We start from the raw sequence: 14,619 nt of genomic DNA, 5'->3' as shown, positions 1-14,619 counted from the left end.
ACACCACATTAATAACATAACATAATTTTAATAATTAAGTGCATAACCGAATTGTTAAAATTCAATATAAGTTATGTTAGGATTAAATACGAGACAAAATTATTCAAAAGTTGCCAGTTGTATTATTAAATATTGTAAGTACTTGAATATTATTTGTACACTAAAAAAATCAGAACAGAATTTTTGTTTTAATTTTTACAATTTTATTTAAATATTTATTTTTCATAACTTGCCCCAAATATTTTGTAAACACATCATGTAACCAGTCATATTTATAAATACCGCTCAATAATTTCTATTAAGCTTACATATGTTATCTGATCAGCTGTAATAAGCTATTACCAACATAAAAATGTGTAACACTCTTTTGTAAAACGCACACACACATTTGAAGGTTTAGATTGGACTTTATTTTACAATACATTATTTATTTTACATTACAGTTTTATTAAAAACACTTGCTAAATATCGGCGCAGAAAAGTCGTGTTTTCAAAATTATATTCATTTTAATCAACAAAATATAAAAAACTTAGAATTAATCATTATTTTTGAATTTTATAGTTTTTGCTCACAAATAATGATTGTTTTTGACTTTTATTATAAAAACAAAAAAACTAATATTTCTGAGTTTTATTTTTTTGAATAAAAATAATGATAATTTTGTGACTTTCACCATAGACCTCATATTGATTAACGAATATAAACTTTAGTGAAACTAGCTTTTGAATTTTCTGTCACACTGGAATTTACGTAACAGTTACCCAGAATTCAATACAATTTAAATTCCTAAAAATGTGTGATAAGAAAACTGGATTGATATATATTAAATCATTGATTTCACTTGCTCTGATGGCAATGGCGGGATGGGATATAATATATATAATAGCCCCTCAAGGTAATTAACGTAAATACAAAAATTACGATATATCGAACGCGTTTTGATTTCAGGTAAAAAAATGTATTTGAAATATTTTATATCATATAACATTATTCTGATGGGTCCGATTAATAAATTAGTATTGATAGTTTCAGTTTGGATTGTTAATGTAATTATTTAGAAAACGCAAATTGTACTTCAAGTTAGAAGTTTTATATTTTCAGGAATTGAAACGCCTATGTGTAATTAATTTACTTTGTCTACCAGTAAATCTGTCAGTATTTATCTACCTGATTCTTAACTACCCCAAACTAAACATATTGGACTGGCATGATCATCCTAAGTGGGCGTGTTCAAGAGCTGCGATTGCCTGGTCGGACATTTTAGCTCTTTTTGGTAAGTTCAAGTATTTTGACAAAACAAAAGATGTATATTTTAATAATTTGAACGTACTTTATGTACAGTTGGCATCAATAGTAAGTTAATTAAAATTTCATTTGAATGTTATAAGAATTTTCTTAACCCATTTAGCAATTATTTAAACGTCAAATTTTTGTGGAAACTTTTCCTCGTCTTGAAAACATAAATTTGTTGATGCTTTAAGGTCCTCAAAGCAAAACTAATAGTAACTGTAAAATTAATTTTTTAAAAATCTCTTTTCTGATATTTTGCACTTTGTACTAGACACATACATACGCCGCCGAGCCACGCCGCCGCCGCCGCCGATTTTTTGCTTTTTTGACGCGCCGCCGCCGAGTCACGTAAAAACCGGCGCGGCGGCGGCGGCGGCGGCGGCGGCGGCGGCGGCGGCGTTCGGCGTCATACAAATTTTTATTCATTTTATAAATAAAAAAGGTTATTATTAATATATCCTAAAAAAATTTTCGACAATAATCGCTTTCAGTTATCGATTAAATGTAAGGAAAGTTTTTCTTAAGAATTTTTTTTAATAGTTTAATAATGAAGACAATGAATTTCAATTTCAATCAATTTCAATGAATCTCAAAACTGTCAAGTCAAGAAAAGACAATGAATCTCAAAACTGTCAAATCAAGAAAAGACTGTTATTTTGTTTTAATTTTAGTTTAAGTTGTTATTTCGCTTTACTTACTTATTAATTATGAAGTCAATAATTTCAGTTTAATTTGTTATTTCGCTTAACTTACTTATTAATTATCAAGTCAAGAAAAGACTCTTATTTAGTTTTAGTTTAATTTGTTATTTCGCTTGACTCACTTATTAATAAAAGGAAAAAAAATCAGTTTATTAAATGCTTACGCCGCCAGCCGCCGACAATTTCACCGGCGTACCCGCCTCCGCCGCCGGTTCTTTCTAACGGCTACGCCGCCGCCGCTGGGTAATTTAGAACTCTACGCCGCCGCCGCTGCTGAAACCATCGGCGTAAACCTCTACTTTGTACCCGTTACTCGTAGAGTAAAAGGGTATATTAGATTCGTCGGAAAGTATGTAACAGGCAGAAGGAAGCGTTTCCGACTCCACTTTGCGTAAGACCAAGAAAGGAATCTTTACTTCCTAAAACAAAAAAAAACCGTATTTTTGGCGCGGAAAAGATGTTTTTTCTACAATTTTAAGTTTAGTGCTATTAAAAACATATGTGCTTTCCGTTCGCTGTTAAAAACACTGAACGGCAGTCCACGTAGTGATAGTGACGAAGCGCACAAGAAGAGTAGGCGACTACTATAAACGAAGAAATAAAAATCAGCTGTGATGATCCGATCATAACAAATAATACACCAATCGAAAAGTAACGCAAAAACTAAAAGGATTGCATACCAAGACTTCAAAAATGTAAATTGGTCTGAAAGAAAGAGCAGTGAAAGTTAAAAAGTACAAATTTGAAAATTTTGAGTTATTGGGACCTTTGGAAATAAGTGCCCCTGTATATTAGGCTAGTTTTATTCTATTAGCCTTTCCATTAGCCAAAATACTAAGCATTACAATAAAAAAAAATTACAAAATTGCGGTGAAAATAAAATAAATGGTATTTACGTAAAGTTGGTTGGAACCTTTCTGGTAGCTCTATAAGAAAGACAAAAGAAGAAAAGACATAAGATATCTAAAATTTACTTAGAATAAAACAGGCTACATTTTAATAAAAGGGGGCGGATGAATAAACTTTAGATAGCATATTTATTTTTTCAAATGTCAAATAACTTTTCATTACAAAAATTGGGCCATTTTTTGTAAGCTTATTCTGAAAACCCTATCCTATTCTCTCATCTCATTATATTTCTTATACTTTTTAACGCGCTTTGTATCCATTACAGGGCTTGGATTTGTTCCATTTGCGATTGTGATATTCTATATCTGGAACAGACATGATTTTCGTGAAAGAGGATATTTAGATTAGTAAAAATTTTCAATAAGAAATTTAAAATTGTATGTTAATAAAAGTAATTTCAATAGGAAATATTATAATGTTAATAAAAGCAATGAACCAATATCTTGTCACCGGATGCGAAGATTTATATCAGAGTACATTTTATTTTATTTCGGTTGTCATTTCTATTTGCGCATCTATGGCTTCAGTTCTATATCAACCCTGCCACCCCATTTTTTTTAAGTGCACAATACCACCTTTAGATAAAATCACGTCGTTTCCAAGATTTATCCTCATACATATTTCGACAATATTACCACTCTTTCGCCGAGTATCCATGTAAGATAGTTTACACTTAAACTACTATATGTATCTGGCGAACGGAAGACACGATTTTCATGAATCAAAAGCCGGTGGTCTTGTCTTTACATGGCCGATCACGAGAAAAATAATGGACTTTATTAAACCATGAATGACCATGCAAAAGCATTTATTAATACCATTTTATTTTTCCCAAAAAGCTGTCACTTTAACGTATTTTATTTCATTTGTTTCAAAGTGGGATCTTTGCTGAGTAATTCGTTATGATTTTTTAAAAATAAATTTAAAGACATTTTTTAAAAGCACATGATTTTTATGTTTTCTTGTAGTGTGTTGGAAAAATGTTTTCTGTGGCGGCTGAGGAATATCGTTTTATAAGTAAGGCGCCTTCTCCAGCTGGTGTAAAAGAGTGATTTTTGTGTATGCCTGGAATCGGTTAAGCCTTTTTAAATCTTGATTTTAGTTTATCCTGCGTAGATATGTGTTATTGCTTACTATAAAAAAAAACATGACTAGAGAAATGTTGTTTGGACCAAAGACATAAGGAATTTTAAGTTTGGATATGTTCCCGCAATAAATAGATCGTAAGCTTTATCGCCCTGCTTAAAAATGGCTCCTACTCCATCTCAATCCGTTTTTCCATGTGAAGTTTCATGAAATTCGCTTTTGTGCAGCAAAATATTGGCCATCTGATACCTATTTTAATAATTTTTGACACACTCTTTTAAGTAGCAGTGGGGACTTTTAACTGAAATGTATTGTTTTTATCAATACCTATCGATTTACCCAAAAAACCGCAAAAACCTGTGACGCCCACAATTTTCAAGCTAGATAAAAAATTTTAGCTGAAATGTTTTGGTCTCGTCAATACCTATCGATTGAAAAAAAAAAAATTGCCACGCCCACTCTAACGCCCATAACGCTTAAATCTGTCTACCGCCGGTAGGTGACGCATTTTAATCTCGCTTTCCTGCTTGCATATCTCCATTTAGCTGAGTAACGGGTATCTGATAGTCGAGGTACTCGACTATAGCGTTCTTCCTTGTTTGCATTTAACTCTTAAAAGATTGAATTTTTCCACGAACTAAAAGTAAAATGTAGTGCATTTTTATATGGTATAGGTAGTTCAAGCCAAAATCGGAAAATTTTACGTACTTTTCGGATTTTTTTTTTTTATAAAAATAACTAGAAGACGCACTAAATCAATTTTCTTACACGATTAAGTATGAGAGAAAACAAATTCAAAAAAATCAGCATCACTATAAAATATTATGTCGCTAAAGATTTATGAACCGTTAAAAATTGCTACTTTCGGAGGCTCCTACTTCAACGTTTACTTAATAATAGACCTAATAAAATGATATATTTTTTTCTTCTTGTTATCTCTTTAGATTCCTATACCCAGTCGTAAATGACAGCATTCCATCATGCGTTCTTTCCCAGTCGTAAATGACAGCATTTCATCATGCGTTCTTTCATTATGAAATGGCATCAAAAAGGTGTTCCGGAAGTGATGAGTCTGTCCATTCTTTTTACACGGATTCGGGACAAAAATGAATGCACCCGTTGCATGCTTCTGGAAGCATATATCTGGAATGCACCTGGAAGTAACAAACTAAACACATTCTGGGTGTACTCTTTTTTAATGCACCTGGAAGCAACATACTAAACACATTCTGGGTGTGTTGTTTTTTAATGCACCTGGAAGCAACATACTAAACTCCTTCTGGGTGTACTCTTTTTTAATGCACCTGTAACATGTACCCAGGAATGCACCTAGAAGCATTCAAAAACCAAATATCTGGAAGTTTTCCCCAGGAATACATAAAACTGGATTTCAATTTCATATTTATTTTCATTTCAATATTCAAAAACGCAACTAATTTTTAATCGGAGTAACTCCCCTTCTGTACGGTGCTTTGGTGCTTCCTTCTTGTTAATGTACTTTTGTCATTTACGCAGTTCAGTCCTTGGTGTGCCCATTCATTTTTTGCGATTCTGAAAAATATAAAGCAAATTTAATATTATATATTTTGAAATATGTGTATATACATTACAAATATACAATATGTTTATTTTGTATGTACAATTTACATACAAATAGTTATGATATATATATGGACGTTGATGCACTACGAGCAGTACAAACAAGTGGCCCAACGACACCAAGCACGTGCTTGTTACGCGCGGGGCCCTTTTATCAATTTGGGCAAAAAATACGAGTTCGCGAGGAAGATACAAAAAACAAATAGAGACGGGACACAAATGAAAATAAAAGAAGCATCTAAGAATGAAGCAAATGAGTTAAAATATTAGTTTTTAGTACCGGGATAGAAGTTGAAGTGCAAATTAAATGATAAAGGTTGTTATAATTATTACATAGAACTCGAAAGGGCTCGTGCAGACAAAAATTAGATGTACATCGTGGCAAATTTAGGGGATAATAATTTCGTGTTAGTCTAACAGGAACATTAAAAGTTAGGCGGTTTACCAGTTCTACAGAATCAATATCACCTCTTATAAGATTTTGCATAAAAATAGTACCAAGCATTGTTCTACGATTTGCAAGGGTAGGTAAATTAAGCAATAGTAATCTACTCTGATAGGAAGGTAGCCTTATGTTTTGATCCCAGTTCAAACTACGAAGGGCAAAAAGAAGAAATTTTTTTTGTACCGACTCAATACGGTCAATATGCACTTGATATTGTGGACTCCAAACCGAAGAACAATATTCCAAAATAGGACGGACAAGGGAGGTAAATAATAATTTGGTTGTATAAGGGTCATCAAATTCTTTTGACCAACGCTTTATAAACCCAAGAACACTCATGGCCTTGCTGACAGTGGACATTATGTGGCAGTCAAATTTAAGTTTTGGGTCCAGAAGAACGCCTAAGTCATTAACTGAATATATACGATCGAGTGGCGTATTTTGAAGAGAGTAACTAACAAAAGTAGGAGTACCCCTATGAAAAGTCATAACGTTGCATTTAAGGCAGTTCAAATTTAAAAGGTTATACTCACACCATCCCTGAAAACAATCAATATCTGACTGTAAGTTGAAACCCGACGCTATATCATTATGTGATAAACAAAGCTTAACATCATCAGCATACATTAGTACACGAGAGTGTGTTATGATAGATGGAAGATCGTTAATAAACAAAGTAAACAGCAAAGGGCCCAAATGACTACCCTGAGGCACTCCAGATGTCACATAGATCAGTTTTGAGGCAGCGTTCTTGAATATAACCCTCTGAGTCCTACCATTCAAATAACTTGAAATCCAAGTTAATAGATTACATGGAAACCCAAGGTGAATTAATTTGAATAAGAGAAGAGAGTGGTTGACAGAGTCAAAGGCCTTACTAAAATCTGTGTATATAACGTCAGTCTGCATTTTATTCTTAAATCCATTTATTACAATAGATGACAATTCCAGAAGGTTGGTGGTGGTCGATCTTCGCTTAACAAAACCATGCTGACACGGTGATATTAGCGAGGAACATAAATGTTGCAAATGAGAAGTAATAATACGTTAAAATGCTTTAGGAATTGCCGACAATTTAGAAATACCTCTGTAATTCTGGGCATCCGCCTTCGCACCCTTTTTGTGAAGTGGAATGATAAAAGAGTCCTTCCAGATAGTAGGAAAAACTGACGATGAAATAGACAAATTAAAAAGTTTAAGAATCGGTTTACATATGGTTGACGCACAAAACTTAAGCACACACCCGGGGAGTCCATCAGGACCGGGAGAATAAGTTGGCGTTGTTTTTTCTAAGTCTCTTACGAGAGAAATTTCCGTAATTTCAGGGGTAAAGATACAATTTGCCTTATTTAAGGGATTAGGGTAGTTAGAATTTGACCAAGCAGCCGAACTATAAGTAGTTTGGAAAAACTCGGCAAATAAATCAGCAATTTCAGAATCCGTCGATGCCTCCATTGAGTTAAAACGTACCGATGAAGGCAATGCTGACGACTTACGCTTGGCATTGACAAAGTTATAAAACTGCTTCGGATCATTTGAAAATTCAAATTTACATCGACTTAAATACATAGAATAGCAATGACTATTAAGAACATTAAAATCCGATCGAGCCACCACATATTTCGAAAAATCAGATGGCTTACCCGATTTCTTATACTTTTTATAAGTGTTTGTCTTAAGGTTTTTAAGTCTTTGAAGCGCATTGGTAAACCAAGGTGGCCTGTTTGTCTTTGAAGGAAACCTATCAGGAACGCATTCATTAAAAAAGGTATTTAACACTATATAGAAGTGTTCAGTGGCGCTTACAATATCCATACAATTGTACAATTCTGTCCAATTATATTGAGAAATCATGTCGTTAAGTTTTTTAAAGTTACATTTTCGGAAACATCTCACTTTAGTTTGAGAAACTAAAGGAGAGAGGGTATCAACGCATGGGAGGCAGATTGTCAATTCCATTGTTGGATGATATCGGTCTTCAGGTACAACAAGAGCGTCAATTCTAGATACCGTGACTTCAGACGGGTCTGAAACAAACACAAGATCTAGTTGTCTATTTAATGAATTCCGTATAAAGCTTACTTGCTGTAACGATAATTCTAGAAGACCATCAACAAAATCATGGGCGGATAGAGGTATAGCGACTAGTGAGTCAGTAGGAGGAGACCAAGAAATACCAGGGAGATTGAAGTCACCCAAAACAATCAAAAGGTCACTGTTAGAAAGAAGGGATAGAACAGATTTTATCGCAGACAGGTGGTGCTCATAAATTATTAAATCAGAGCCAGGTGGAATATAGGAGCATGTAACAAATATTGAGAATGATTGCAAGGAAACTTTCACACTAACAAATTCAATTTCATTAGGAGTATCAGAGTGAATTCTCTCGGAAGTTAGGCTAGTGCTAACGGCAATCAGCACACCGCCTCCCCTACGTGAGGAGCGATCGGTCCTATAGGCATTAAAATTGTTTGACAGAACTTCATTGTCAGATATCTCAGGTTTCAGCCAGGTTTCCGTAAAAGCCAAAATATCAGCAGTAAATGCAGAGGAGTCAGCATAAAGCTTGGGTAGCTTCATATTTAGTCCCCTAACATTTTGATAGGCCAAAAATAAACTTTTTAGTTTTTTGGCGCCGTGGAAGGTCTGTTATTTGTTCTCGGTTTATTGGGAACAAATTCTTTTATTACTAAATCATCATTAAGCCAAAAGCTTTCAGAAAGTAGTACCTTAAACACATCAGGCGGAGCAAATATTTTAAACGACGATATACTACGAGCATATGAAAATCTAAATTTTTCCACTGAAATATTATCGGATGGGAATTTTTCACGAATAAATTCCAAAACATCCTCAGATGTGGTATCTGGGGTGAATCTCGAAACAAATAATTGTTTTCTTTGTGGAACAACTGATAATTTCTTACGTCCCCCAGCAGCAGATTGCACCTCACTAACCTGAGAGCCAGAAACGGTAACTTCTGTACCTATAGGTACGGTCGGCACCGTAGCCGGCACTGAAGGTTTTTTTACCACCCGACTTCGAGAAGCAGTGACTTCACCTAAAACAGCTGTATCCATAGGCGCAGTAGGTTCACTTACCACAGTGTCAACAGAGACTGCTGCAGCCACCAAGTTCGGATTTGGGGTGGATACCGTGACCGTATTAACTGCCGCTAAGCTGGTTTTTTTACGTTTAGGCGACTCAGTTAGTAATTTTTTATTATTAAATTGGGCACAAACGGAATTGAACCCCTCATTGAGCTGTTTAAAAGCACCAGAGAGATTCAAAAGGCTGTCTCGAGTCTGCTTCATAAAGCCGCTCATCTCAACAACCATTTCCTTGCAGGATCCACATATATTATTTTATTTGTTTAATATGTTTTTAGTTTGAATGTTCAGTGTACATGTACTGTGTTATTTCATTGTGTTCATATTGAACTAAATTATCTACACTTTACTTACCTGTGAAAATATTGATGTAAAATTGGTCGCAGAAAGCAACAAACTTTTTCAAAACACGTGGCACGAACTTCACTTTTCAGAACTAAAAATGCAACTGACGAGAAATGCAAGAGACAAGAAAAACCGCTCGCTTCCTTGCATGTTCCCTTTTGTCTTTATTATTTGTTTGTCAAGAGAACAGTTCCGAAAAAAGACGATTGTAAAAAAAATGGGCATCGGCAACCTTCGGGTTTGAGTTTGGTTTTTTTACATTCCCACTGAAATGCACCTGGATGCACTATATTGAAATACACCCAGATGGCACCCAAAAGACTGCCCCCAGCACGCACATTTTGCTGGGTAAATTTGCATACGTGCTGTTTTGCGTAAAAAAGATACGACCCAGAACTATTTCTTTCGGAATACGTTCCCGAAACGGGTGTTTGGGCATGCTTCTGGATGCATTATTCTGAAACACTTCTAGAAGGCACCGCAATAGAATGCACCCAGCACGCACATTTGCCTTCGAAAATTTGCATGCGTGCTGTTTTGCGTAAAGAACTATGTTTTTTTAAAACACGTTCCGCAACTTACGACTGGGGAGGCCATTAAGCTACATTTATATTTGTATAATATATTTTAGTTCTCATCCGAAGGAAGTGCAAGAAATGCAGTATACCCTTAGGCATACTTTAGTCCTCCCTTATGAATGACAGAAGTTGTGAACATTTTTTAGAGACGAGCCAAAAAAGTTGATATTTCTCTTTTCGAAGTATTGATATTTTATTCGATGGTTTGGTTTCAGAAATAAAAGAAGCGGGAATGAATGAAAAAAGTAGATTTTAGATGTCAGGCAAACTAAAATCAAATACTGGCGCGCAAAACGTACATTAAAGCCTCAAGAAAAAAAAATACGGCATTATTTTTTCAACTTAAAATGAAGCCTTCAATTAAAACTAAAATTACTGAAAACTAAGGCAAAACCGCATCGAGTCGGCGATGAATGATTTTAGTAAATTATTCAAAGAATTTATTTTTGATGTAATAACTCCATTTGGGGATGGCACTCAAAAGCACTAGAAAAGCAAAGTACTCATTTGCTAAAAAAAACAGTAAAAATCAACGAAAAAGTTTCTTTTAGGAAACAAGTAAGACATACGAGCTATTTAATATTTTTTACTTGTTTAAAATAATGACTCCGAAAAGTTTTGTGAAGAAGTCGAACAGCTACATCAGCATCTTTGACTTCTAAATTTTTTTTATTTCTATCAATATTTGATGAATTTTTTACTTAAAAAATACGGAAAAAGAAAACTACTTGCCCGAATTCTTTGAAACTTTGGCATAAATTAGTTCAATGTACTATAAAAAGGACTCCATACTCGGTCTGGTCATTTTCTTTAAAAAAAACGTATTTTCGGATTGGCTGGGCCAGTCTGCACCATACACTTCAACGCAGCACGGCAAATTCAAGGGGTGGAGACGAATGGAAAGTGCATTCGATAGCATTGTTGCATCCTTGAGTTGCAATTTAGTGTTTCCTTTTTGATTTTTATAAACTTAAATTTGATTTAAATTACTTTTCTTAAACCTACAACTAAATCTCTACCAATTTTTCAATATACTTACCATTATTTTAACATAGTACGCAATAAATCACTTTTTTTTTAATTTCGATTTCGATATATGTATATTTTAGATATCGAAATTTTTACAAATATTTTTTTTACTTACTTCTTGCATTAAAATTTAATTATTTATATGCTTTTCAAGGTCATTGAACGTTACACATTATTATCTGCCAATATGTTTATATTTTGACATATTTAAGTATAGTTAAAACTGTATTTTGTTTCACTAGCAACGTTAACTAAGTTTTTACCTTTTGAATACGTTTTAAATGATCGTTTTAAGACTAGATTGATTTGCGCTCGCTTCTAAGGGAATATTTCCCCCTGAATTTGTCCTATGGAATTTCCTATGTACACGAGCAGCGAACGCATCGTCGAAAAAATTCCCCCTAAAACCTCCTGAAAAAGTTCACGTGGTGCCAACCCCTGAATTTTTCCTATGGAAATTATTGTGGAATCAAGCACCACATGCCTGACGGTCCGACTGGGGAACATAATTTTTTGTATTTTTAAGAATTTCGAATTAAATTTAATAATTATAACTGCAAGGATATACATACTTCGGCTTGCCGAAGCTAACTTCCTTTCTTGTGAATTATATATCGAGTTGCGCTCAACCAAATTAGGTCATATATGGTTTAGATTAGAACTGTAATGTCACCTTTAATTTTGCAAATAATTAAGTATATTGAGAGGTACAACTCAGCGAACTTTGAAAATGTTCCACTTTCTTAAAACTTTAGTGGCTTGTCGACCACCATTTATTCATGGTATCGACTATCTGATACCCGTTACACAGCTAAAGGGGACAAAGGGGATATGGAGATATACAAGCAGCAAAGCGAGATTGTAAGTCGCCACCTACCCGCCGTATCAATATTTTGTTAGGTGTGCGGCGGACACATTTAAGCGTTATGGGCGTTAGAGAAAGCGTGGCAGACTTATATCAGGTCAATCGATAGGGATTGACGAGACCAATACATACAATACATTTTTTGCTTATCACTAAAACTGTAGGAGCCACAGTTTTAGGCGGTTTGAGGCCGTCAAAATCGGCATGGCATATTCGCGAATAAGCTTGCCCTGCGTTCGAAGCAAAAGAATCTAAATCTAAATAAGATTTGGGATGTGTGAAAACAAACAAATATACTAGCACGATTAGGTTCTAAGCATTTGATTTACCGACTAAAACAATAATATCATTCACAAGGGTGCAGAAGGCCAACATAACCATTTTGTTTTCCAGGGAAAAAGCTTTTGCAAAAAAAAAACTTAGAAGTAATCATTATTTTTGATTTTTAAATTTTTTTATTTTTTTGATTAAAAATAATGATCATTTTGTGACTTTTATAGAATAGAACTCATATTAATTAATGGATATAAACTATAGTGAAAATAGCTTTTGAATTTTCTGTCACAGTGGAATTTACGTAACAGTTACCCAGAAGTCAATACAACTAAGTTCCTAAAAATGTGTGATAAAAAAACCGGATTGATATATATTAAAACATTGTTTTCACTTACTCTGATGACAATGGCGGGACTTGATATAATATATATAATAGCCCCTCAAGGTAATTCACGTAAATACAAAAATTATGATATATTGAAAGCTTATTGATTTCAGGTAAAAAAATGTATTTGAAATATTTTATATCATATAACATTATTCTGATGGGTCCGATTAATAAATTAGTATTAATAGTTTCAGTTTGGATTATTAATGTAATTATTTAGAAAACGTAAATTGTACTTCTTATTAGAAGTTTTATATTTTCAGGAACTGAAACGCCTATGTGTAATTAATTTACTGTGTCTACCAGTAAATCTGTCAGTATTTATCTACCTGATTCTTAACTACCCCAAACTAAACATATTGGACTGGCATGATCATCCTAAGTGGACATATTCAAGTGGTGTGATTGCCTGGTCGGACATCAAATGGATTTTACTTCTTTTTGGTAAGTTCAAGTATTTTGACAAAACAAAAGATGTATATTTTAATAATTTGAACGTACTTTATGTACAGTTGGCATCAATAGTAAGTTAACTAAAATTTCATTTGAATGTTATAAGAATTTTCTTAACCCATTTAGCAATTATTTAAACGTCAAATTTTTGTGGAAACTTTTCCTCGTCTTGAAAACATAAATTTGTTGATGCTTTAAGGTCCTCAAAGTGAAATTAATAGTAACTGTAAAATTAATTTTTTTAAAATCTCTTTTCTGATATTTTGCACTTTGTACCCGTTACTCGTAGAGTAAAAGGGTATATTAGATTCGTCGGAAAGTATGTAACAGGCAAAAGGTAGCGTTTCCGACTCCACTTTGCGTAAGACCAAGAAAGGAATCTTTACTTCCTAAAACAAAAAAACTGTATTTTTGGCGCGGAAAAGATGTTTTTTCTACAATTTTAAGTTTAGTGCTATAAAAAACATATGGGCTTTCCGTTCGCTGTTAAAAACACTGAACGGCAGTCCACGTAGTGATAGTGACGAAGCGCACAAGAAGAGTATGCGAAGGCGACTACTATAAACGAAGAAATAAAAATCAGCTGTGATGATCCGATCATAACAAATAATACACCAATCGAAAAGTAACGCAAAAACTAAAAGGATTGCATACCAAGACTTCAAAAATGTAAATTGGTCTAAAAGAAAGAGCAGTGAAAGTTAAAAAGTACAAATTTGAAAATTTTGAGATATTGGGACCTTTGGAAATAAGTACCCCAGTATATTAGGCTAGTTTTATTCTATTAGCCTTTCCATTAGCCAAAATACTAATACTAAAATAAAATAAATTGTATTTACGTAAAGTTGGTTGGAACCTTTCTGGTAGCTCTATAAGAAAGACAAAAGAAGAAAAGACATAAGATATCTAAAATTTACTTAGAATAAAAAAGGCTACATTTTAATAAAAGGGGGCGGATGAATAAACTTTAGATAGCATATTTATTTTTTCAAATGTCAAATAACTTTTCATTACAAAAATTTATATCAAAGGGCCATTTTTTGTAAGCTGATTCTGAAAACCCTATCCTATTCTCTCATCTCATTATATTTCTTATACTTTTTAACGCGCTTTGTATCCATTACAGGGATTGGATTTATTCCATTTGCGATTGTGATATTCTATATCTGGAACAGACATGATTTTCGTGAAAGAGGATATTTGGATTAGTAAAAATTTTCAATAAGAAATTTAAAATTGTATGTTAATAAAAGTAATTTCAATAGAATATATTATAATGTTAATAAAAGCAATGAACCAATATCTTGTCACCGGATGCGAAGATTTATATCAGAGTACATTTTATTTTATTTCGGTTGTCATTTCTATTTGCGCATCTATGGCTTCAGTTCTATATCAACCCTGCCACCCCATTTTTTTTAAGTGCACAGTACCACCTTGAGATAAAATCACATCGTTTCCAAGATTTGTCCTCTTACTTATTTCGACAATATTACCACTCTTTCGCCGAGTATCCATGTAAGATAGATTACACTTAAACTATT

The 14,619-nt window shown here is 33.6% G+C and overlaps 2 long non-coding RNA genes across 4 annotated transcripts; both read left to right on the top strand.

Annotated features, from left to right (window-relative positions):
• Positions 1-696: 696 nt before the first annotated feature.
• On the top strand, positions 697-3,347 carry LOC108007990 (uncharacterized). Of its 2 annotated transcripts, XR_010654113.2 has the most exons (4): positions 697-896; positions 950-1,047; positions 1,103-1,274; positions 3,167-3,347. It is a non-coding gene; the product is annotated as an uncharacterized lncRNA (long non-coding RNA). The 2 variants fall into 2 exon arrangements; XR_010654112.2 differs by lacking the exon at positions 950-1,047 and having other exon boundaries at positions 699-896; positions 3,167-3,342.
• Positions 3,348-12,530: 9,183 nt separating this feature from the next.
• LOC118877450 (uncharacterized) lies at positions 12,531-14,375 on the top strand. 2 transcript variants are annotated; one of them, XR_010654151.2, is made up of 4 exons: positions 12,531-12,679; positions 12,733-12,830; positions 12,886-13,066; positions 14,202-14,375. It is a non-coding gene; the product is annotated as an uncharacterized lncRNA (long non-coding RNA). The 2 variants fall into 2 exon arrangements; XR_010654152.2 differs by lacking the exon at positions 12,733-12,830.
• The last annotated feature ends 244 nt before the right edge of the window (positions 14,376-14,619 follow it).

Source organism: Drosophila suzukii, chromosome 3 (assembly GCF_043229965.1).
Source record: "Drosophila suzukii chromosome 3, CBGP_Dsuzu_IsoJpt1.0, whole genome shotgun sequence".
Taxonomy (NCBI): Eukaryota; Metazoa; Arthropoda; class Insecta; order Diptera; family Drosophilidae; genus Drosophila; species Drosophila suzukii.
Note: the sequence above shows the minus strand (reverse complement) of the source record. Positions and strands in the feature narration are given on the sequence as shown.